General features: G+C 48.4%; 1 long non-coding RNA gene across 1 annotated transcript; it reads left to right on the plus strand.

Annotated features, from left to right (window-relative positions):
- The first annotated feature begins 1 nt into the window (after position 1).
- On the plus strand, positions 2-23013 carry LOC124247393 (uncharacterized). The gene is made up of 4 exons (XR_006890714.1): positions 2-306; positions 4325-4453; positions 11965-12442; positions 16571-23013. It is a non-coding gene; the product is annotated as an uncharacterized LOC124247393 (long non-coding RNA).
- Positions 23014-23093: the final 80 nt, after the last annotated feature.

Below are 23093 nucleotides of genomic sequence, written 5' to 3' on the forward strand. Positions count from 1 at the left end.
CTTCCCAAAAGCCAAGCAAGGGCCATGGCCCGGAGCCAGGGCAGAGCTGCCTCCAGTTTGCGGCCAGCGGGCTGCCAGGTGGACCAATCACCTTTGGCTTCATGGAAACAGCCCATAAATCAATGTAAGAGAGAGCCAAGCTGCGGTTTCGGGACTCAGCCAGCTCTTATTGACCGTGCGGCACCTTGGACCACACTGCCTTTGACCCAGTGATTTAACTTGAAGCCAACACAAAACATTTTGAGGCCCACGATACTGGATAAATTGAACTGACAGATAAAGAGGCTGTTTGAACCTCTGAGCCAGGTGAGTTTTGAATTCATAGTCCCTGAATGATGCTCACTGCCTCAAACTTAGGGACCGAGAGCGAACTGCAGTTGTGACCAGGGGAGCAGTTATATGCCTGCTGAAAGTCTCAGGGGCAAGGAACAGACTTTCACTCATTCATTCATTGGCCTTTGTTTATATTTCAATATTGAGGTTATTTTCTTTTGCTAAGCCCTTGAACATGGTACCCCCGCCCAGACACTTTCTAACATAGGCCAAATGTAGTTGAAGATGAAAATTGAAGGTAGACTAAACATCACCCACCAAGCATTATCTTAGAAGGGAAACCTGACCTGCGGTTTGAGGAGGTGGAGGGAAGGAGCATTGAGTGCCTGTGCTGGGCCAGGTGTTATTCTAGCGCTTGGGCTATAGCAGTGAACAAGGTGCGAGACAGGGTCCTGGCTCTCAAGGAGCTTGTGCTCTGATGAAGAGATAGAGCGCAAATGACAAAACAAGACAATTTGCTGTTGTGATTAGCACGATGAAGGAATAAATGGGCAGTGTGAGAGAGAATGGAGGTAAGGGGGTTCTTTAGATAGGATGGGCAGGGAAGGCCTTGCTGGTTAGGCACCATTTGGTCTGAGATTTGTATGGATGAGCAGTGAGCCATGCAAAGGTGTGAGGAGAGTGCATTCTAGGCAGGTGCCAAGGGGGGATGGGAGCAAGCTTGGAATGTTCAAGGAACAGAAAGACCAGGGTGGCTAGAGCTTAGTGAGGGAGAGGGTGGTGTGGAAGGGAGGGTGTTAGAGAAGTAGGCGGGGCCCAATTCATGGGGGTTTTGTAAGCCACAGTAAGGAATGTGGGTTTTATTCTAAGGTCGGTGGGAAGATGTTGGAGGGTTTTCAGCAGGGGAGCGACATGATGCAATTTACATTTTTAAAATATCTTGGCTTCTGAGTGTAGGATATAGGATAGTAGGTCTTGACCAGAGATGATTTTGTCCCCCAGGGGACATTTGGGAATGTGTAGAGACATTTTTCTTTGTCACAATTTGAGGTGGGGGGGTGCTACTGGCATCTAGTGGGTGGAGACCAGGGATGCTGTTAAACATCCCACAATGTACAAGACAGCCTCCTCCCCCAAACAAGGGGAACTAAGTTGAACTAAGTCCAAAATGTCAACAATGTGAGGTTGAGAGACCTTGATGTAGGGGACAAGAGAGGAAATGGGAACTAGTTAGGAACTAATGCCATGGTCCAGTAAGAGATGACGGTGGTCGTACTAGGGTGGCAGAAGTGGAATTGGAGAAAAGAGGGCGGATTAGGGATGTGTTTTGGAGACGGCTGACATGACTGATGGATGTGGAAGGTGAGGGAAAGAGGCATAGAAGAATCAAGGATGACTTGTGAGTTCTGACTTGAGCAGGTGGGTGTATGGTGGTGCCATTTACTGGGATGAGAAATACTAGGGAAAGGTCAGGTTTAGGAGGGGAAATCAGTTCAGTTTTGGCCGTGTTGAGTTCGAGATGCCTATAAAATACCCAAGTGGAGACACGGAGTGGCAGTTGGATGCAGTAGGCTGGCTACCATGAGAGAGGTGAGGATTAAAAATATAAAATGTGGGGCCATCAGTACGTGGGTGGTGTTTAAAGCCGTGGTATGAGTGACTATCCTCTGCCAGTCTGTCTCGCTCATTTATGCTGCATGAATGAATTTGGGAATTTGTTCTTAAGGGAGCACCAGCTGGCTAAACGCCTCCTCTCTCTCTTTCGCCCCCACAGGGCCTGCATTGACCTACCTAATTTTTCCTTGCCTAGAGTCCTTTGGCAGCCACCAATAAGGGAGAAAGTTTGCACCAAAATGCTTTAGCAAACATGACTTTCACAGGCAACATTACACTGCTCCTAGGAAAAAGGTCTTGAAACAAAGGTTCAAAAGTTCATGTTTTTTCAGGGTTTTTTGGGGGGGTGTGCATGAATATTAATGTGTGGCCCTAGTCCAAGACTTTCATGAGATGGCTGAAGAACTACTGAATTATCTGAAAGAGTGGTTCTCAACTAGGGGCAATTTTGCCCCACAGGTAACACTGGGCAATGTCTGGAGATATTTTTGTCACGACTGTGAGGGTTGGATGCTACTGGCATCTAATGGGTAGAGGCCAGGGGTGCCAGTAAACATCCTTCAATGCACAGGCCATCCCCACACCCCACCTCCAACAACAAAGAAGCACTTGGCCCAAAACGTCAATGGTATCAAGGTTGAAAAACCCTGAAGATTCTAGCAGCTTAGAAAGTTAGAGTGTGGTCCGTTGGGGGAAGCACCCCACTTCGTGGCAGGATTTGCTATGGGAGAGGGTTAGAGGTAGTGACCTCGGTCAAATGTCAGGGCAGGAGCTCGGTTGCTTTTTGAGGAGACCTTACGTTCCTGCTTTCAATAACTTATGTGATATTTGTCCCAAGAGAAAAGGCTGTCCATGGATCAGGTGTGAACGACCTTGATTCTGAGCGACTCACTGTGGGGTAGAGTACTCGCTCTTGCCAGCACTGTGCTGAGACATTCCCCGAGTTCCTTCATTTACTTACAGCCCCATGCGCTGGGCCGCCCAGTAGAATAGGGGCGCAGGCCGGGGGAATGTTACACAGCCCCAGAGGGTACCCAAATGCTTCTGCCTCAGAAAACTGCTCCTATAAACTAATAATCAGACTTTGGAACTTTAGTCTTTGGTGAACTCACTGATTTTTTTTTAAGTTGACAGACCGTGTGCATTACATACACACACTCTTAATCCGTTTTTTTTAATGAACAAAGTAGTTACTTTTCTTTAACAACGTTCCTTATTAATGTTTTTTATTACAAAAATGGTATGTGCTTAATGTAACAAATGAAATTCAAGGATGTGTAAAGAAAAATTGAGTAGTTTGTCCTCATTCCTTTCCATTTCCATCCTCTGGAAATAATTAATGTCAGCAAACTGGTACATGTCCTTCCAGACCTTTCTGCATTAACTGCTTCTGTCCCCCTTCTCAGTAGTACCCACAGGACTGGTTGGAAGGTTATTGTGAAAAAGCCAAAGACTTGGTTACTAGATGATTGGGTCTCTTGGAAAGATAGAAGATTCTGGTAGCTTCTTTCCTTTTGTTATACGTGTTTAATAAGAAGGGTTTTACCTAGGTTTCTTCCAATTTTCTTTATCCATGTTCCAAAGCTAAAATCCAAAGAGCAAGAAGGTGTCCAAAAAGACAAGAGACACGAAGAAAAAGGATGCAACAAGATATTTGTCATATATACTGTTTTATACGTCAGATTCCACAACTTTAAAATGACCCTGTATGTTGAAGAAACATATGTCATAATTTTTAATGTACCTGCTGCATATTATAAGAGTGTGCTACCCATGCTGTGTGTCATCATCCTCCCCACATTGTCCACTCTTGGAAGCTCCAAAGGAGCATGGGTGCTTTTGTATCTGCGACATGGTACAGAATGCTTGGCCCAATATGTGTCCAATAAAGAGCTAAGAGCCATGCTGACCCTCCATTTCTGGCCAAGAAAGCCTTCAGTGGCTCCATCTACGAAGCCCTTGGATTTATTGAGCTCGGTACTAGCTGTGACTTGCCTTCAGTTGTTGCCAACCAGGTTAGTTTGAAAAACTAAATAAGTACAAGTCAGCACCTGTCATTCTCCTCACAATCCATTCACTTATGTATAAACTGAGAGCAGCTTAGAAAAGCCAGCATATATATTTGCTGTCAGTCATGTTGAAAACACTTGAAATGAAAGAATGCTGTTAATAGGATACTCTTTCTCCAGATCACGCAAGCCACGGCAAGAATCAAGAGCCCAACCAGCGAGTCACGTGGCTCAAGTCCTCTTCTGGATCTCCCAGGATTCCAGTTCTTTCATTCTTGCTGTTGCTTCCATCCCAAAATGGCTAGTACGAGTACCAAGCCCCGGGTACTTGACCCAGACTCCAGGGGGTTCCTCATCTTTTATGGGTTCCACATGCTGTTAGGCTGGAGAAAGAGTTCACTATTTAAAAACTTTTTTTTTCAAAACAGTTGATCTTCATGGTACACATGGAAAAACTGAAGTCCATAGAAGCCGAAAGTAATTTGACCAGGAGCGAAGGTTCTTGCAATCACTATTCACTGCCTCCCAGGATGGTTTCTTTTGATAGCCAAATAAAGGTGGGTATAGTGTCCTTAAGTTTAATTTACGGTGAGCATAGTAGATAATACTGAAAATAGAAAAGGAAGAAAGACAAAAGTAACATTTGTGTGGAATCCTACAGAGCACTCTCATTTCTGTGAGACTCGGAAAACACATTGTTACTGTGGAAGCTCGTTATTAGGTGCATAGACATTTAGCCTCATCATGTCTTTTTGATAAATTGGCCCCTTTATCGCTGTGAAATGACCTTCTTTATCCCTGGTGGTATTATTTGCTCTGAAATCGTATTTTATATTAATATAACTGCTCCAGCTTTCTTTTGGTTATTGTTAGGATGGTGCATCCTTTTGCACCCTTATACTTTCAACCTATTTGTGTCTTCATGTTTGTTTGGGTTTTTTTAAAGATTTTATTTTTTCTTTTTCTCCCCAAAGCCCCCCGACACACAGCTGTGTATTTTAGTTGTGGGTCCCTCCAGTTGCGGCATGTGGCATGCTGCCTCATCGTGGCCTGATGAGCGGTGCCATGTCCGCGCCCAGGATCCAAACCGGCGAAACCTTGGGCCGCCACAGTGGGGCGTGCGAACTTAACCACTCGGCCACGGGGCCGGCCCCATCTTCATGTTTAAAGTGGATTTGTTATGAGTATTATATAGTTGGATCTTATTTTTTTTTTAACCCGCCTAATAATTTCTGACTTTTAATTGGGATGTGTAGACAATTTATATTTTCTATAATTATTGATATGGTTGGATTTAAATCTACCATCTAGCTGTTTGTTTTCTATTTGTTGCCTCTGGTCTTTGTTCTCTTTTCTTCCTTTTTTCTTTTAGATTAATTTAGTATTTTTAATTATTCCATTTTATCTCCTTTGTTAGCTTATTTACTATGTTTTATTTTAGTGGTTTCATTAGGGCTTATTTTTAACTTATCGTATTCTACCTTCACCTGATATTATACTACTTGACAATGGAGTATAAGAACATTACAAGAGTATGCTTTCATTTTTCCTGCCTTTTTGCTATTATTGTTATACATTTTATTTATACATATGTTATAAACCCCACATTACATTGTTGGCATATTTGCTTTAAACAGTTGATCATCTTTTAAAGAAATTTGAATGTTTTTTAAAAGCTCTTTATAGTTACTCACATAATTAGCACTTTTGGTGCTCTTCATTGCTTCGTGTAGATCCAGATTTCCATCTGGTAGCATTTTCCTTCTACTTAAAGGACTTTCTCAATCATTTTTTCCAGCACAGGTTTGCTCATGATGAATTCTTTGAGTTTTTGTATGTCCAATAAAGTCTTGATTTTGCCCCCATCTTTGAAATATATTTTTTCTAGGTAAAGAATTCTTATTTTCTTTTTCGTCTAGTACTTTAAAAGTGTTATTTCACTGCCTTCTGACTTGCATTATTTCCAACAAGAAATCTACTCTGTGCTAATCTTTGTTCCTCTCTACAAAGGCATCTCTGTGACTTCTTTTAATATCTTCTTTTTATCATTAGTTTTAAGCAGTTAGATTATCATGTGCCTTTGTCTAGTTTTCTTCATATTTCTTGTACCTGGGGTTCATTGTGGTTTTCAGATCTCTGGTTTTATAGTTTTGATCAAGTTTGGAAAATTTTTGGCTCTTATTCCTTGATGTGTTTCTTCTGCTACGCTATCCTCATGGATTCCGGTTTAAGGTGTGTTAGACCACTCACTTGATGCTGCCCCACAGCTCACTGATTTTTTTTTTTTTAGTCTTTTTTCTCTGTATTTCACTGGATAGTTTCTATTACTACGTCTTCAAGTTCACTTATCTTTTTATCTGCAATGTTTAATCTGTCATAAATACCATCCAGTGTGTTTTTTAATCTCAGTCATCTCTAGTAGTTTAATTTAGGTCTTTTTCATATGTTCCATATATAAAGAAATTCTTCCGTATATTCTTTTTTATATCTGTCTAACATGTCCAACCTTTTCTCTGGTTTCTTGAACATGTGCAATGTAGTTATAATAATTATTTTAATGCTTTTGTCTACTAATTGTATCTTCTGTGTTATTTCTGAGTAGGTTTCCATTGATTGATGTTCTTTTCTTGTTATGGGTTGTATTTTCCTGCTTCTTTGCATTTCTGGTAATTTTTGTTTACATGCCAGACCTTCTGAATTTTACCTTGTTGAGTGTTGGATATTTTTCTATTCTTTTAAATATTCTTGAGCTTTGTTCTAGAACTCCATTAAGCTTCTTGGAAACAATTTTATCCTTTTCAAGTCTTGCTTTTAATCTTTGTTCAGTGGGTCCAGAGTAGTGTTAAATCAAGGGCTGATTTTTTTCCCACTACTGAGGCAAAACCTTCTGGGCATCCTCTCAGTGACGAGGTTTCCCACCCTGGCCGGTGGAAATAGGCCCAGTTCTCAGCTCTCTGAGCTTTGGGGTTGATGCCCTTTCCTTCCAGGTGTTTCTTTTCCTGCCCTCATGTGCATGTGATGATCAGTACTCAGCTCAGAACTCAGGGGAACCTCTGCTGCCTCCAGTTGTCTCTGTGCCGCTCTCTTATTTTCCATACACTGCCCTGTAAATTACAGCGGCCTTAAACTCTCCAGACTCCGAGCTCTGTTTTCTCAGCTCGGGGAGACTGCTGGGCTCTGCCAGGCCTCCTTCCTACTGCAGCCTCAAGCTTTGTCCGGGCAGTAAGCTGGGGCAGTTGTAAGGCTCACCTCTGTCTGTGTTTTTAGTTATCTCAGACAGAAGGGTAAAGCCTATACCTGTTACTTCACCCTGTCAGGAAGGCGCCTCATTATTTAATATGTGTTGTTGGCGGGGCTGGCCCCGTGGCCGAGTGGTTAAGTTCGCGCACTCCGCTGCAGGCATCCCAGTGTTTTGTTGGTTCGAATCCTGGGCGCGGACGTGGCACTGCTCATCAATCCACGCTGAGGCAGCGTCCCATATGCCACAACTAGAAGGACCCACAACGAAGAATATACAACTATGTACCGGGGGGCTTTGGGGAGAATAAGGAAAAAATATAATAATAATATGTTTTGTTGGAGATTAACTTTACAGTTTAGTCTTAGGTAGCGGAATATTCAGATGGGACTGTGACTGAACGTATGGAGTAACTATCACACCCAGAGGTGGACAGTGTAACTGTCTCCCAGTGAGGGATGCAATGACTTTTGGGACTTTGTGTCCTTTTTCAGGGGAGGGGGTAATAGCATCTTTCTTTCTATGAAGAATAGTTGCATTGTGTTAGATGGAAACCACTTTTTTTCTTTTGGTATGTAAGTTCGTTAGCCAACACGATAGGCTGTGGCAGTTATATTTTTTTATCCCTTGACTCCGAATCCCCTTCTGTGTTCCACTTTGTGGCTGAGGCTGACTCCACAGACCACGTTTCCGCTTTGCCACCTGGCCCCATGTTGCACTCTGCCAATAAGGGGCACTAGAGGAGGCCTTCGAGGCTAGATGACGGGGCGCCTCTCCCTGCCTGTTTTCTTGGGCTCCCTGCCTCCTTATGGTTCCTATGAGCATCGCACCAGGAACACTTCATCCTGACAGTAGCAGCGCCTTCTCTTAGCAGCCGCTGAATCTACTTTGCAATTTTCTGATGTTTGAAGAACTAGCGTTATTGCACCCCGCTTCAGAACACCAGTAACAGCCGGCTAGCACTCCTCAGAGATCTGAGTTTCAGCTCTAATTACTTTTTCCAGTTTCAAAAGACAGTTACTCAACTCCTGCCAGGTGCCAGGTACTCAGGGAAGGTAAGCACTCTGTGGCCTTTATCTTACCTGGTTTCCTTCTTTGTTTTCATTTCGTAATAGCAGCAATGTGATTTTGTCTTAATAGGCGGACCCACTGGGAGTGCTATCCCAATGGTTTTTAAGCTTCTGGTCGAAACCATTACAGTCTGGTGAAATGCGTTTAGTGGGTCACAATCAGCATTGTTTTAGTGGAATAGAATAGAACAAAAAGTATCAGATTGTATCACACTGTTAAGGAAGAAAAGAAAGAAAGAAAAAGAAAAGGAAGGAAGGAAAGAGGAGAGGGGGAGGGGGAGGGAAGATGAGGAAAGAAAAGCCCAATTTAGTTATAACCCGGTGTCAAAGTTATTACAATCTTGTGGCAATTCTACCTGGCCAATTCAACAAGTACCTATTGGTAAGGACATTTCATAGGAAAAGAGATGATTAGATAATCAGTGTTAGACTGGATACAAGAAAAAAAGTTTTGGTTAAGGATTATTAAATTTGTTGAAAGACGCTTAAAGGCTGCTGGATCCCTCCAGAGGTTAACGTTAGCCGAGTGCGTAGGACGGCTGCTCAGAAAAGGTCTTAGTCCCACTGAAATTCCTGAAAATTGCTTAAGCATTTTATCAGAAATATTATTGATTCTCAAGATGAGATTTGTGGATTATATTCCCAAAATGTCCCTGACCCAGCCCAAGTATGGTACAATGTTTTTCTTTTACAGTATGAAGGTGTGTTTCATGAAACTGTGTGTTTCGGTACATGTGTACTATATCTTGACGTAAATGTTATTTTTTGCCTGCCTTTCACCACTGTCAAAGAGGTTTGAGAAACACTGTGCTGTTCTTTGGAGCTGAGGCCTGAGCAGGGCCTCGGGGTCCCGGGGTCTCTGGACCTGCGCTGGTCTGTGGGAAGCCCCCGTCTTTGCAGACACTGGGGAGGCTCCCCTAGAGGCCGTCACACACTCTCACGCGTGTCTGTTAGACTCAGGGCTGCTCAGAGCTTCACCCTCCCAGGGCAGGTCTGCGTTCTCCCTGCTAATGAGACTTCATTTGCAAAAGGGTCCTGATACTAAAATAAAATCTTTGAAAATTAGCAATCTAGTCTAATCCCTTTGTTTTACTGAATGAGGAAAACGAGGCCCAGAGAGAGAGCACCTTGCCAGTCACACAGCATTTGGCCCACCTGCAATGGCTCTGCCCACACCAGTCTGCCAGAAGAGCAAAGATTTCGCCACTGGAAACTCATGCATTTAGTTATCAGTGACCTGTCCACATTCCCCTTCAAAGATGCCAGGAGACAGGGCTTACGTAATTAAGTTGCTCTTTTGTGTGTCTTCTTTGATCAAATTTGTTTACCAAGATCCAGGGCCACTTCATCCATTAGGCATGATGGGCTATAACCCTAGGGGCCGTGAACTTTGTCAGGGCCAAAAAAAGGGTTGAGGCATTAAAAATTCATTGGCTTGGGCCCGCCTGGTGGTGTAGTGGTTAAGTTCACACCCTCCACTTTGGTGGCCCAGGGTTCGCAGGTTCGGATCCTGGACATGGACCCACACACCACTCATTAAGCCATACTGTGGTGGCATCACATATACAAAATAGAGGAAGATTGGCAGAGATGTTAGTGCCAGGCCAATCTTCTTCAAGCAAAGAGAGGAAGATTGGCAATAGATGTTAGTTAGCTCAGGGCCAATCTTCCTCACTAAAAAAAAATAATAATTCATTGGCTTCAAAGTATAAAAAGAAAACAACAAAATTGAAATTAATAAGTGCCAACGTGGACAAATTGTAATATGCATGATATGATATAGATCAGGACCTCCAAAAATAAGGATGTCTAAGACCTAGGAAAGTCTTAAAATGGCTCTACTAAGGTAACTATAAACTGATGTCTGGGCTCTGGTGAGATGATAGAGTGCCTCTCTCCAAAAGCGCTAAGACTGATACATTTAGCACAGCATTTGGTCAGAGGCAACCTGGAGGTGAGTTTCTTTGGTTTTCTTTCTCCTGTCCTGTGACCAGACAGCACGTTTCTTCCCGCTGACTGAGAACTAGATCTCAGATAAGTGAATTCAGCTCCTGGGCCTCGCTGCCCGCTGTGACATGAGGTGTTTGGAGTAATCTCTCGATCTGCGGCTCCCAAAGTGAGGAATGCGGACAGTGCTGGTGTGCAAGATGATTGTAGGAGGTGTGGAAACATTTTTTACTCTGATAGTAAAATATTTGTTTCAGTGGGTATTGGGAAAAAATACAACTAGCCCTTCAACTTATTTCATCAATATTTTACTTAGGCTGTAGTGGGCATTTAAAAATGTTTAAGTGAGTTGATTTAGAAAAGAATAATCTAATTGCATACATACTTGGCCTTGCGTGTGGCCGAAGGTTTGAAGGTGCTATGTGCACACCGACTGAACTAGGGCATGGATTTAGTCCATAGTGAGTGTGTTGTGAACTCCAGGAGAAAACCTGGGGCTGTGACGTCAATTTAGTGGATTGTAATTAGCATTTTTCTTATTAACGAAATGAAAATAGAAAAATATAGAATATATCAGAGCGTTCACACATAGTAAAGGTAGGATTTGGTTTGTGAAACGTTTGTGTACTGTCAGTGTAAAATATGTTAATATTGGGAGTCACTGTCAAAAAAGTCAGAGAAAAGGGCTTATCTGAGGTCTCTTCCCACCATAATGTTCCCTCTGAGTCCGTGACCATCTTTAAGTTGGTGCCATGACAGACAGTGGACAGCAGATGTCAGACAGTCCCCACACAGCAGCAAAGGCTGATCCTCAGAGGAGCAGAACCTCAGGGGAGTGCCCAGCAGGACAGAGGACAGAGGCCTGAGGTGACAGTTGTTAACAGAAAGTCCAGCTCCTTTGCCTTCAGGGGTGACTGCTTCTGAGAGAGACCCAGAGCTCCACAGCACCCTGCTCCTCCCTGCAGAGAGTCACTGTCAGGTGGCATTGCGGCAGCCCCTTCCAGTTCTCTGTCCCCAGACTGGATTCTTGTCTCTGAACTTTCCAAACACCCTGGGGATGCTTCCAGATGTCTAGTTTTTCTCAGACCAAGGTCCTGTGATTCAGGATTGGGCCCTCGCCCGGTTCATCTGGAAAATCAAAGCATCTTCATGTGACACGCCCATATTGATGTAGGGAGAACTCTCGGGTTTCACGTGCCCTTCTGAAAGAGCTTTGACATCTAAGAGCAGTGAGCACACATGGAGCACTCGCCGTCCCCCAGGCACTGTTGGAATCCCCTAGATGTGCCAGCTCATGCATTCCTCACCCCTGGATGAGGTTGGGCAGGACGCAGGCTCATAGAGAGGTGAAGTGTCTCACCCAGGGTCACCAGCTGGCAGGAGTGGAGCCAAGATGCAAACCCAGGCTGGCTCCAGAGCTTGTGCTTGTAACCCCTGGCTTCTGCTGGCACAAGGGGAGTAGATATCTGTTCCCCTCTGTGTTGTGTCTATTTCAGAGGATAGTGAGGGGCGCAGTGTAATTGAAGCTGCATACCTGAGGGTTACTGTAAATATCCAGTAAGATTACCTTTCGACCTTGTTATGAAAAAAGTTAATCTTGTCAGTTTGCTCTTTTCTTATTTAAAGTAAGGGTGACTCAAGGGTCACAAGAATTTATGAGCTTGTTTTAGAGAAGAAAGAAAATGCTCAAGGATCATGTGCCCAGAAGTCAGATTGCCCAGGGGCTTATCAGGAGTTAAAGAAACACGTTTCTCTGAAACTCCTGCTGCCAAGACACTTAGCTCTATAAAACTCCTGCTCTCTTCTTGTTAAGGTGGATTTGAAAGAACCTATCCTCCCATCTTCTCATTTTGGCCAATTCGAATAAACCTTTCTCCATTGCCAAGCACCAGTGTCTCAGTGATTGGCTTACTGCACATCAGACACAGGAACTTGAGATTAAGAGGTTCAGTATCATGTTCAGGAGAAATCCTAGAGGCCATCTGAGGAGCAGGGGACATTCAAGCCTGAGGAAGGAAGACAAGGTGAGCAGCTCTCCTACTATTTGAAGGAAGAGGAAGCCTCCAGAGCAGAGCTAGAAATCAAAGGTGAAAAGCTACAAGGAGATGCATCTGGGCTCAAAAGAAGGAAGAATTTTTTAAATGTATTCATTATAAGATCTACAGGCAAACATAAAAAGCCCAGCCCCATTGAAATCCCAGCGCTGTGCCACATCTGTGTCAGATCTCCAAGGACAACTTTTCTAACCGTTGAGCCAGTCCCGTGATGAACTGGGCTGCCTGGCGCACATGGTAAGCACTGTCTCCCTAAGCACAGATGGGGGGCTAGACAGCCACCTGGGTAGAGGTGCCTGTTGGACAGGAGGGCCTGGAAGGTCCCATGAAGCCTGAGGTCTGAGGCTGGCAGGGAGAAGAAAAAGTGGGAGGGCCATGGGGCGCCTCTCCTCCTCCTGCTCCCGTGCCTGAGTCAACAAAAATGTTTCATCTCTCCTGTTCCCAAGCTGGACTCACTCTTCCCCCCACCCATAAGCCATGGTTCATCTTATTTTGTTCTCTCCCGGACTTTCAAAGAGCTCTCTGTACTCACGGTTCAAACTTGCCCATCCTACAGGCTTTCTCTACCCTTGCAGCCTCGCCACACCAATCTCCTTTTCAAAGTCTTTTCCTGTGGTTCCTGCTGTCACACCAGTGGGCTCTTCTCGGTCCCCATCCTCCCTGTCCCTCTGTAACATTTGACACTGGGAACCATCCCCTCCTTCTCGGAATTTTCTCCATTGGTTTCCCTGAGTCTAGTCTGGCCCCATCTCCTTTCACTATGTCCTCTCCCCCCATCCCAAACCCCACAGTGTCGGTGGTCCCCAGAATCCTTTCCTCAGCCTTCTTTTCTCACTTTGCACCCCCTACCCCCGCACTCACAGCACCAGCTGTTACCTGAGTGCTAATGTCCCTCCCACCCGGACCTCTCTCAGCACCAGACCTTCCTGACCTGCATCTTGTCCTTGATGGCCTAGATTCATCTTCTGTTCAAAGTGTCCAAAACTGGCCCATCTGCCTCCTGTCGCCGACTCCCCACCATAACTTTGGCCCTCTTCCCACACACCTCCGCCTGCATTTCCTCCATGAATAACGCTGTCTGCCCTGTTGCTGGTAGAAATCTCCATTATCTTTGACTTCTGTCTCACAATTACCACCCCCCATGGAAGTCAGTCCAGGGGATCTATCTGCTCTGTCTCTTGAAATCAGCCCATGGCCATTGCCCTAGTTCCGAGTCCTGTCATCTCTTTAAAGGCCTGGTCTCCTTTCCTCTCTTCTGACCCATCTCTGAAATGCTGCCAGAATTAGGTCTCTAAAACACATTTCACTCTTCCTCTTCCTCAAACGCTGTCAGTGCTTCTGCACATCCCTACACCATGCCTAGCTTGGCCGTCAGTCTCCAGCGTCGTCCACCACCAGATCCCTCTAGGCACTCTGTGCTCCAGCTCTGCCCTGCTTGCACTCACTCCTGAAGAACACACTTTCCGTGGCCTGGTTTCAAGTTATGCTGGGACTGCCACACCACTCCCTGGAGGAACAGGAGGAGGAGAGCCTCGGAATGGGAGTTGGTGAAGCCAAAGAAGCTGCAGGGTCTGGTGTTCGGTGAGGCTGGCACACCAGATGTGGCTTGTCCATTGTCCTTGTCTGACCCAGCAGGCACTTCTGGATGAAGGTGTGGCGTGTACCAGCCCCCAGTCAAGCACGTTAGTGTCCAGGGCCTGGATCCAGTCCTGAGACCTTTAACTCAAGGCAGGCCTGGCTGACATGTAAGAGATGCCGTAATTCCCTGGAGCCCGGGAGCCAGCGTCATGACCAGGCCCAGCTTCCTACTGCTTCTCTGATCTCATCTCCTGCCACTGCCTCCCATCCCCCCAGCTTCTTTTCCACCTTGCTGGCCTTCATACTAATCCTTAAACATGTCAAGTTTATTCCTGCCTCAGGGCCTTTGAACTTGCCAGATACACTGCCTGGAATGCTCTTCCCCACATTTTTTAATGAGTTGCCTCTTCACATCATTTAGGTGTCAAATGAAATGCTGATTTTATTGATTAAATATCCCCTCCACCTTCTCTACCTTCATCACCCTTATCCTCTAACCCTTATTTTGTGTTTGTCCGTAGCACTTATCACAGTGTGCATTTATTCACTTGTTTATTGTCTGCGTTCCACACTGGAGGGGCAAGGACCTTGACTTGTTTGTCGCTCTATCCCCAAAAGCCTGTAATAGTACCTAGCACAGAGCAGGTGTGCAGTATGTGAGGGATGAACAAACGAATGAATGGATGAGAGGGCAAGATGAATTTCAGGGCCCTCAGCATTGTGGACAGACTGAGACTGCCACTGTGCTCTCTGCATCGTTCTGGGCAGGATTGGCTGGCACTGAGCCAAGGTCCTTGGCAGGCTCCCGGGTTGGGAGCTGGAGGAGGCCTCGGTGGACTCTCAGTCTCACCCTGGCCCTCCAGTGTTCCTGCTGCCAGGTGAAATCCTGCCTGTCCTCAGGGCCGTGCTCCATTCCCACCTCCCCGGGGAGCCTTGGCCAGTCCTCCACACATCGCCCTCCACCCCTGAGCCCACTTGTGGGTGTCTCACTCCCCACCAGTGCTCCCTCTCTGTACAGCCCCATGTGATTGCTCCTCGAATTATCCTTCGTTGTTTGCTCCTGTCTCTACCATGAGACCGAAAGCACATCAAGGGCAGGGACTGTCATAAAGCCTCTTTGTGCTCAGAATCTGCATGGACCCAATGAACAAGGACACAGGCCTGGTCACTGACTGTTCTCGGCCCCTGTAAGGCAGGGCCTCCCCGGCAGTAGGCAGGGCAGGCACGAGGGGCATAGCTTCTCCAGGGCATGATTCAGGGCCCGTTTGGAAAGCCAGACAGGCTTTGAATAGAGACAATTGTTTGGTGACATAGGCTCGTTTGTATACTCTGTGGTCTTTTCCCCTTCTCCTCTTCATTCACACGCAATTTACTGTTCCCTCTCCTTGCCAGATTCTGTGGCGGCCACTGGGAGCCAGGGGACGATTCAAGTTCAGAATCAGGTCTGTGCCTGCTGCAGGGGCAGGCCAGGAGGGCCAACCCCACAATTCCTCCTTCCTTTGCCCTCAGTCTGTTATAAATTGCCTTCACCCCATGATGGTCCAGCTGGGAGTCCAGATTTCAGCTGGCTTAAACCGACTGCTGTGCTTGCAAATAGCAGGACGCTTCAGAGCCTGCAAAATCACTTTATCCCTTTTCTTAAATGAGGACCCAACCCCACCATATCTGCTTTGGTTGGGCTCCCTGAGGTGTGACATTGGAGTGACTCAGCAGGCATCACCCAGACTCCCTGGGGCCACCAGAGTGAGTGGTGAGGTGGGCAGGCTTAGCTGAGACTGTCTCCCCAGCAGTCTGAGGTCTGTGGATTAGGCTTCATGGTTAGAGAGCTCCAGACAGGGAGCCGCAGGGAAGGCCCCTTGGGAAGACAGGAGTGTCTGTCTGGCCAGCCCAGGAGTCAAGGACCACCTTTCACTAGCAGGGGTGGGGCCGGCCGAGCATCCAGGTGGCTCTTTTATGTAATTATTAACTTTCACTTACAGATGGTTTTATTTTCTGCTTATTTGCTCATATCATAAGGATCCTTAAGTGTTATTATATAGTCTTCATATTTCCTATTTTTAAAAATATTCACAGCGGCTGTACTATAGCATATTGGACATAATGGATAGCACTGGACTCATCATGTTTTATGTACAAACCTGTTATTTTTTTGTTGAATTATTTCCTTGCAACACATTCCCAGTAGTGGAATTACCACATAAACAGGGACGAACACTTTAATAGCTCTGGAGCTGTGTTGCCCAATTTCTTCCCTAGAAGGCAGTGCTAATTTACAGGGCCCTGGCAGTGTGTTTAAGCTGGTTTGCGCACAGCCTCCACAGCACGGGATGTTATTTTGTTAATGTGTGCTAATTTAGTAGGTGTAAAATGGCACGTCAGGCGCTCCACGGTGCCTCTCCCTGTTACAGCGAAGATGAGCGTGTTGTAGGTGCTGGTCCACTCTTTGTAGTCCCCTCTTGGTGATGGTCCCCCTGCCGCCTCTCAGGCACTGTGTCTGGGTCTGTCTCTCTCCACTTGTCCGCCCCTCGCTGACTGTGCGTCGTCCTTGCGCTCTCTCTCTAATCCTGTCTGTCTGTCTCAGTCTCTCAGCTTCTGAATCCTGTCTTTCTCTGGTTTCTAAGTGGGCAGGCACATGGCTGGTTCATGGAGGCCCTGGGCAAGCCCTGACAAGCTGCCAGGTAAACTGGACGCTTGGGCCATTGGCCTGTAAGGCCTCCCTCCCTGCTGGACTCAGATAGGGCCCTTCCTTCCACCAGGGACTCATCAAGAACCCTTTCATCTCTGCAGGTGGCCTCATCTGGGCTGACCTCCTGAAAAATGGCTGGGAGTGACCAGGCTGTCCCTCAGTGACCCCCTCCAATGAAGCGTTCCAGGCTCTCCACCCTCAGGGCAACCCACTAGATGGGCCTGCATGTCCTGGCATTTGGGGACGTGTGGTCTGACAGAGCCAGTGAGTGGGGTCCCCACATCCAGATGTGTGGACAGCAGCAAGGCCCACAGTGGTGACAACCCAGAGGCCTGTCTTCCTGCTCCAACGAGCCCCTGCCTGAAGTGTCAGAAAGAGCTCACCTCTCAGGTGGAAAACTCAGCACCAGATGGGTGGGGGGCCCCCAGTGCTCCGACAGAGCGGGGCTGGGGCACTGCCCACTTCAGGGGCACTGAGGGTGCTCGGGCACTTGGGAAGATTTCAGAAAGGCTTTCGGAAGGCAGCTCAAGGGGAGTCTGTGCAGATGCACTTGGTGAACCTGTGGTTGGCGGATTGCTGACTCCAGGCACTGGACCTGTTGCTGCTTGATGCTGAGACAGGCGGGATGGAGAGCTTGGGTTTCTGCAGTCACCTCTCAGACCCGGGGATGGTCTCAGCGCATAGAAGTCAGAGAGCGTTAAAAGTCAGACAGGAGCTCAGACATCAAGTTCCACCCTCTCATTTTATTTAACATTTTTAACACTCAGCTCTTTTAAAAAATATTATTAGACAAGTAACACATGCCCATTCTAAAATATTTGGGAAGTACAGAAAACAATAAGGAAGAAAATGCAGCCCTATAAATTTACCAAAGATAGCTGCTGTTTTATTTCCGTCTCACCTTTTTTCCTATGGTCGTACATATTTTTATCATCACTGAGATCATACAGTATATATCATTTTGTATCTGCTTTATTCACTTTGTTAGATTATAAGCATTTTCAACGTAATGAAATATTCTTTTTCAACACTGCACAAGCGTGTTTTGAGTGGACACACAGTAAATACTTTGTTTCCAGTTTTTCAAGAATATGAAAACACACCAAAGTGAACATCTTTTAAATATAAAAAATCTTTGTCCACAATTTGGTTTTTCCCTTAGGTTAGATTCCTACTCATAGAGTATAAATATGTTTTAAGACTTTGTATATCTCTTTCTGTTTTGCTTTCCAAAAGGCCTGACCTAATGCATGCCCACCTCACCACAAACTACACCAAGAAATTTCATTTTAAAAAATATTTACTGATTTGAAAGCCAATAATTCTATTGCTTCCTTTTAATAGGTAAATTGAGACTTGGTGAGGAAAAGGAACCCACCTGGGGTCTCTCCAGGAGGGTGTTGTCTCATTCCATCCTCACAAGAACCTGCAACAGTGGTGGAGGCCCTAACGCACGGGGATGAAGGGACCCGCCCAGACTCGCACTCAGCTCTTGAGACGGGAGCCTGAGTGTGGTCCCCGGGTCAGACCCAAGGCCCTTGTACTTCATCTCTCTTCTACAGCTGCTCTTCCCAGAGAGTGCTGAACGGTGGTTTGGGGCCTAGACGTAAAGAAACTCAGAGTTCAGATTTACCCTGTAGACAGAGGGGCACCATTAATGGGTTCTTCAGCATCAAGACTTGTTCTACAGAGATGTTTCTGGTGGACTGTCTGGGGGAGGCTGGAGACAGGGAGGCTCTGGGGAGATGCGACGTACAGATAATGGGAACGAAGCATGCACGCATGTGGTTTTGGGCTACGGGCCCAGGCAGTCGGGAACATTAGGGGTCTGGGGAGGCCTACTGCGGTGCCCTTTTCACTGGGCAAGGGCCATTTTTATCTGCTACGCGTCAGGCCAAACCTGTGCCAACTGCCAAAGACTCCACCTCAAATGTAGCAAATAAGAGAGAGGACGGTATGGATTACGTTATATTTAAAACCAGCCCACACAATGCCTGTAATTTTTTATTCTGACTCCGTAATTATAGCTCAAGACCAGCCAGATCATAGTTATCCCCACACCGACCTGCTGTTGGGACACATTGAATTAAAGGCTTTGCTGCTCCTCAAGATTCTATTTTGGATGCCCAGCACTGGCAGGTAACGGGCCTTTCACAAGGCCCGCCTTGTTGGAGCCCCTCGCAGGGCAGCCTGCGTGAAAGCCAGGTCAGCGCTGGGCTTTCTCAAAGACCACTGATGCTTGCGAGCAGTTGGGACGCTACAGCTTTGCCCAGCCTGACCCCCAGGCCTGAACCAGGGGCCCCGAGAGCGGAGGGCAGCACCATCCTTGCAACAGGCCAGCCTCCCTTGGTCAGGGCCATCTCAGAGCTTCTGCACTCTGGGAGATTCCTGAATGCTGCTCTCCCTACCACTCTGACCAGGTTCCCAGGGTCAGATAGGCCAAGCCCTGGCTCTTGGGCACAGTTGTCACAGTGAGGCTGGCATTGCCCAAAGGGGCCTAGTTGAGAAAAGGGGAGAAAAAGGAAACCGAAGGAGCCAGACTTACACAGACGGCCCCTGTGACTAACTAGGCCTGGCCAATAAGACCCTCCAGTGGGCTGCGCCCCCTCCCTGTCCTGGGGTCCACCACACCACCTCTCAGCCTCACGAAGATGCACCTGACAGGGCAGGAGCAGGACTGGGTCCCTGCTCACAGACCTGGGGCACCACTGCCCCTTCCTCCATACGGCCTCCCCACACCGGTCCTGCCTCTCTGTAGCCCCGGCACGGTGATAGCACAGCTCCCACTTACTGATGAACTGCAGGCCTGGGCTTGTGGAGGCCCTTCACATGCCTCATCTCATTTACTCGCATCTCCCCTGCCAAGTAGGTGTGACTAGTGTTCTCATCATTTCCACTTCAGGCATGAGGAATGGAGCTCAGAGAGGTAAAGTGTGGGGCTCAAGGCCACCCAGCTCATAGGGGAAGGAGTGGGAGCTGGAACCCGGTTGTCAGATGCCCCCAAACCACACAGCTTACCCACTGGTGACTGGCCTGAAGCCACCAGTCCTGCTCCTGCCTGCTGCTTGGTGGTCCCCTGCCCCCGGGAAACTCCCTGAACACTTGGGCCCAAGAAAGCCCGACCCCAGTACCTGTCTCTTAGCGCAGTTTCCTGCTGCACACGCTCCCCTTGCCTCCGCCAGGGCCCACAACAGCCAGCCAGCTCCCTGCACAGACCCTTCCTCTCCTGTCCCCACAGAGAATGAATGTTTCCCTCCTCTGACCTCTGATGCATCTTGCACACACTTCTATTTTAACATTTAAGACATTGTTGTCACGATTCACATGACTCTCCTACTAGTTTTCTCAGGGCAGGGCCTGTGTCCTATCTCTTTCTTAGGAGTTTGATACCTGGCACATAGTAGGTGCTTACTGTTTGTTGCAAGAAAAAAATGAGAGTCTGAAAAGCTATTTGTCCTTCAAAACTCTGCTTAGAATAGATCCTGGGAATCCTTTCCTGATTCACACAGACTGAGCTAACCCCATCCCTTCCTATACTATCTGTAGGATTGTACACCCTCAAGGTCAGGGACAAACCTGCTCCTTCCCTGTGACCCCGTCTCTCCGCACAGACCAGGCATCTAGCAGGGGTCGGTAAATGTAGAACTGAATTGCTCTTTGCTTCAGAGGTCCAGCTTAGGAGTACCATGACCTGAACCGGCCAGCTGCCCATGTCACCAGGCTGAAACCACCAGGGACTGGCATGCCAGGGATGTTTGCTGAGGAAGGGAATACTGAAATAAATCCTAGCTTTAAAAAAGGAACACACCCAATAGGTATTCTATTTATATGAAATTCAGCTCCATTTTTAGGTAGCTGTCCTGCCACCTCACCTCCCCAAGGTGGGCCCTGCCCTCCCACAGGTCCCCTCCACACCCCACCCGGTAATCATGGCCCTACCTGCCCTTATCCCCTCCTGTGTTTGCTCCCTGGGGTTTCCTTCGATTGCAGGGTGTGAGCCTCCAGGCGCCCCAGAGGCCTGTCTTGTACCTGATCCCAGACTCCCTCCCTCCCTCTCTGACCTGCCCTTCCAATCCTAGAGTTCCCAGGAGCAGGCCAGAGTCAGGACCACTGGGCCCATGAGGTGGGGTGGGGTGGAGGAGGGGCAGGGCAGGGAGTCTGTCTGTGACTGGGTGGCCCCTTAACTGAACCAGAGCAGGACAGATGCACGGCTTGGGTGCGCAGGAGCCAGGCCCTGCCCCCTAGGCCTCTGTCAAGCCAGCAAGACCCCACTCCCTAGTTCAAAGCATGGGGTCCGAGTGGCGCACAGTGAAAAGAACTGGGCTTTGGAGTCAGGCTCAGGGTCCTGGTCCCGGCTCCGGCATTTAGACAACCCCGTACCTCCCTAACCTCCCCCAGCCTCATCCCCCGCACTGGCCAGACAGACAGGGCTGCTGCACTCGTCTGCCCAGCGTCACACCATGCGGCAGGGACAGCACAGGGCGGCCACTCTGGCAGCGGGCCTGTGTGAAACCCAGCAGGTGAGAAATCTGGATGGAGGGCAGCAGCCTGATGCTTCCCGTGTGCTCAGCAAGGCTCGGGCTCCAGGCAGTCCAGCCCTGTTCTGGGAGCCGCCTTCCCTGGTGTCACGGCTCGCTGTCCCCTCCACCAGCTCCCTTGACCCAGAGTCCCACTGGGGCCTGAGGGAGCACCCCACGCTGGCAAGGTTCCTGCTCCTCATGGAGGGCCAACTGAGTGAGGGCTGTCCGGGGACCCCTGACATCCTGGCAGCTCCTTCCAGGCTCTGGCCAGGTTCTAGGAAGAGCGCAGGGCAGGCCTGAGGGGGGCTGGGCCGCCCTCACAGCTCAGCACTCAGGCAGGCACCCAGCTAACCACGGCTGCGGTTTCCAGAGAGCCAGGCCTCTCGCCGCAGGGACAGTAAACTGAGAGGCACTGTAGCTATAAATGTGAAGTGGTGAACCGCGGACACTGCCGCAGCCCCACAGGGGGTGGGAGCCTGCCCCTCCTGCCCCTCCAGGCCCCCGATGCAGGGCTGCCCCACCTGAGTGGGCTCCGCTCTGGGCCCGAGCAGGGCCACTGGGGTCCCCGGTACAGCCGGGCCCTGCTGGGGCGGGCAGGCAGGACACCACACAGCACTTTGTGCGCTGACGGTCAGGGCCGCCGGCCTCGCCTCACAAGCCCCATCTTGTTTTATGGTGACCACCCAAGAGGAGGGAGTCCCCTATTCTTGCTGGAGGTGAGTGCTTCTCGAGGTCTTAGTCCTGTGCTGGGTGGCTGCAGGTTACAGCTGCACACCTGTCAGCAGGCTGCCTCAGACACAGGCACGGTGACCTCGGGCTGGACTCCTGTGGTCCTCACGGGTATCTTCACAGGCAGGCAAAGAGACCCTGGGAGTAGCAGCGGTGGCTGAAAGATAGGAGCAGCCCCCTTCAAATGCCTGCTGCGTGCCCAGCCCAGAGCTCCCTGAACCTTGGAAGGGTTGTGGTGCCCATTTCACAGGTGAGGGGCCACGCCCAGGGAGGAGGGCCCGGAGCGCCACTGGGCCTCGGGTCTCCCCACCTCTCCCACTTCACACCTGGGTGGGAGCGAGTGCGAGGTGGGAGCAGGGGCCCCTTTGGAGGAGTCTGGGGAAGTCAAGAAAGGCCCTCTTTCTCTGTCCTCTCAGAGCCTGCCTGGGAAAGGCCTCTCCTCCAGCACCCTCCTCCACTGGACAGTCTGTCCCCTGGCACAGGCCCCTCCCATCAGGCTAGGGAACTGACCAGGAAAGGAGGGTCACCCTCAGCTTGTCTGTCACCTGCCCCATAGGAGAGCTCAGAGATGAGCCCACACAGTAGGACTGTCCTGAGCAATGTCTCTTCGATGTCCCTTGGCTGGAGCCCCTTCAGGAAGGATGGAGACGGACGTCTAGGAAGAGCCATCAGCCAAGGCAGAGGCCATCCTGGGAGACTGTGAGGAAGAGCTCTGGGCTGGGTGATGGGGAAGAGAGACCACGAGGAGCCTTCAGACAGGACTGCAGGCCTAAGGGTCACCAGCGGGGAAGTCACGGGGGCTTGGCCCCTGCTGGCAGCCCATCGCCACCCTCTGTGAGTCAGGCAGTTTAGCTTCCCAAGTCCACTAATATGAAAGACAAAAACAGACTGGACAAATGTTTACTACAAAAAACATTTGGTGTTTCTTATTTGTGAGAAAATTTAAAACTTTACAAGAGGACATAAAGCTTTGCTATATGGAAAAACATTTTATCGTGCAGGATGAATATTATAAAGATCATTTCTCATCTAACCTAATCTACAAACCTATTCTGATTCATTCATTCATTCAATATTTATTGAGTGCTTACTATGTACCAGTGTGTTCTAGGCACAGGAGAAACAGGAGGGAACAAAACAGACAAAAATGCCTGCCCTTGTGGGACTTACATTCTTAAAGTTGGTGAGAGACAGACAAACAAAGGACTAAAGAAGTAAGTCACCATGGCCAGCCCCGTGGCCAGGTGGTTAAGTTCACGCGCTTCACTTCAGCGGGCCGGGGTTCACCAGTTCAGATCCTGGGCGCAGACCTACACACGGCTCAGTAAGCCACGCTGTGGTGGCGTCCCACCCAGAAGAACTAGAAGGACTTACA

This window comes from Equus quagga, chromosome 11 (genome assembly GCF_021613505.1).
Source record: "Equus quagga isolate Etosha38 chromosome 11, UCLA_HA_Equagga_1.0, whole genome shotgun sequence".
NCBI classification, from domain to species: Eukaryota; Metazoa; Chordata; class Mammalia; order Perissodactyla; family Equidae; genus Equus; species Equus quagga.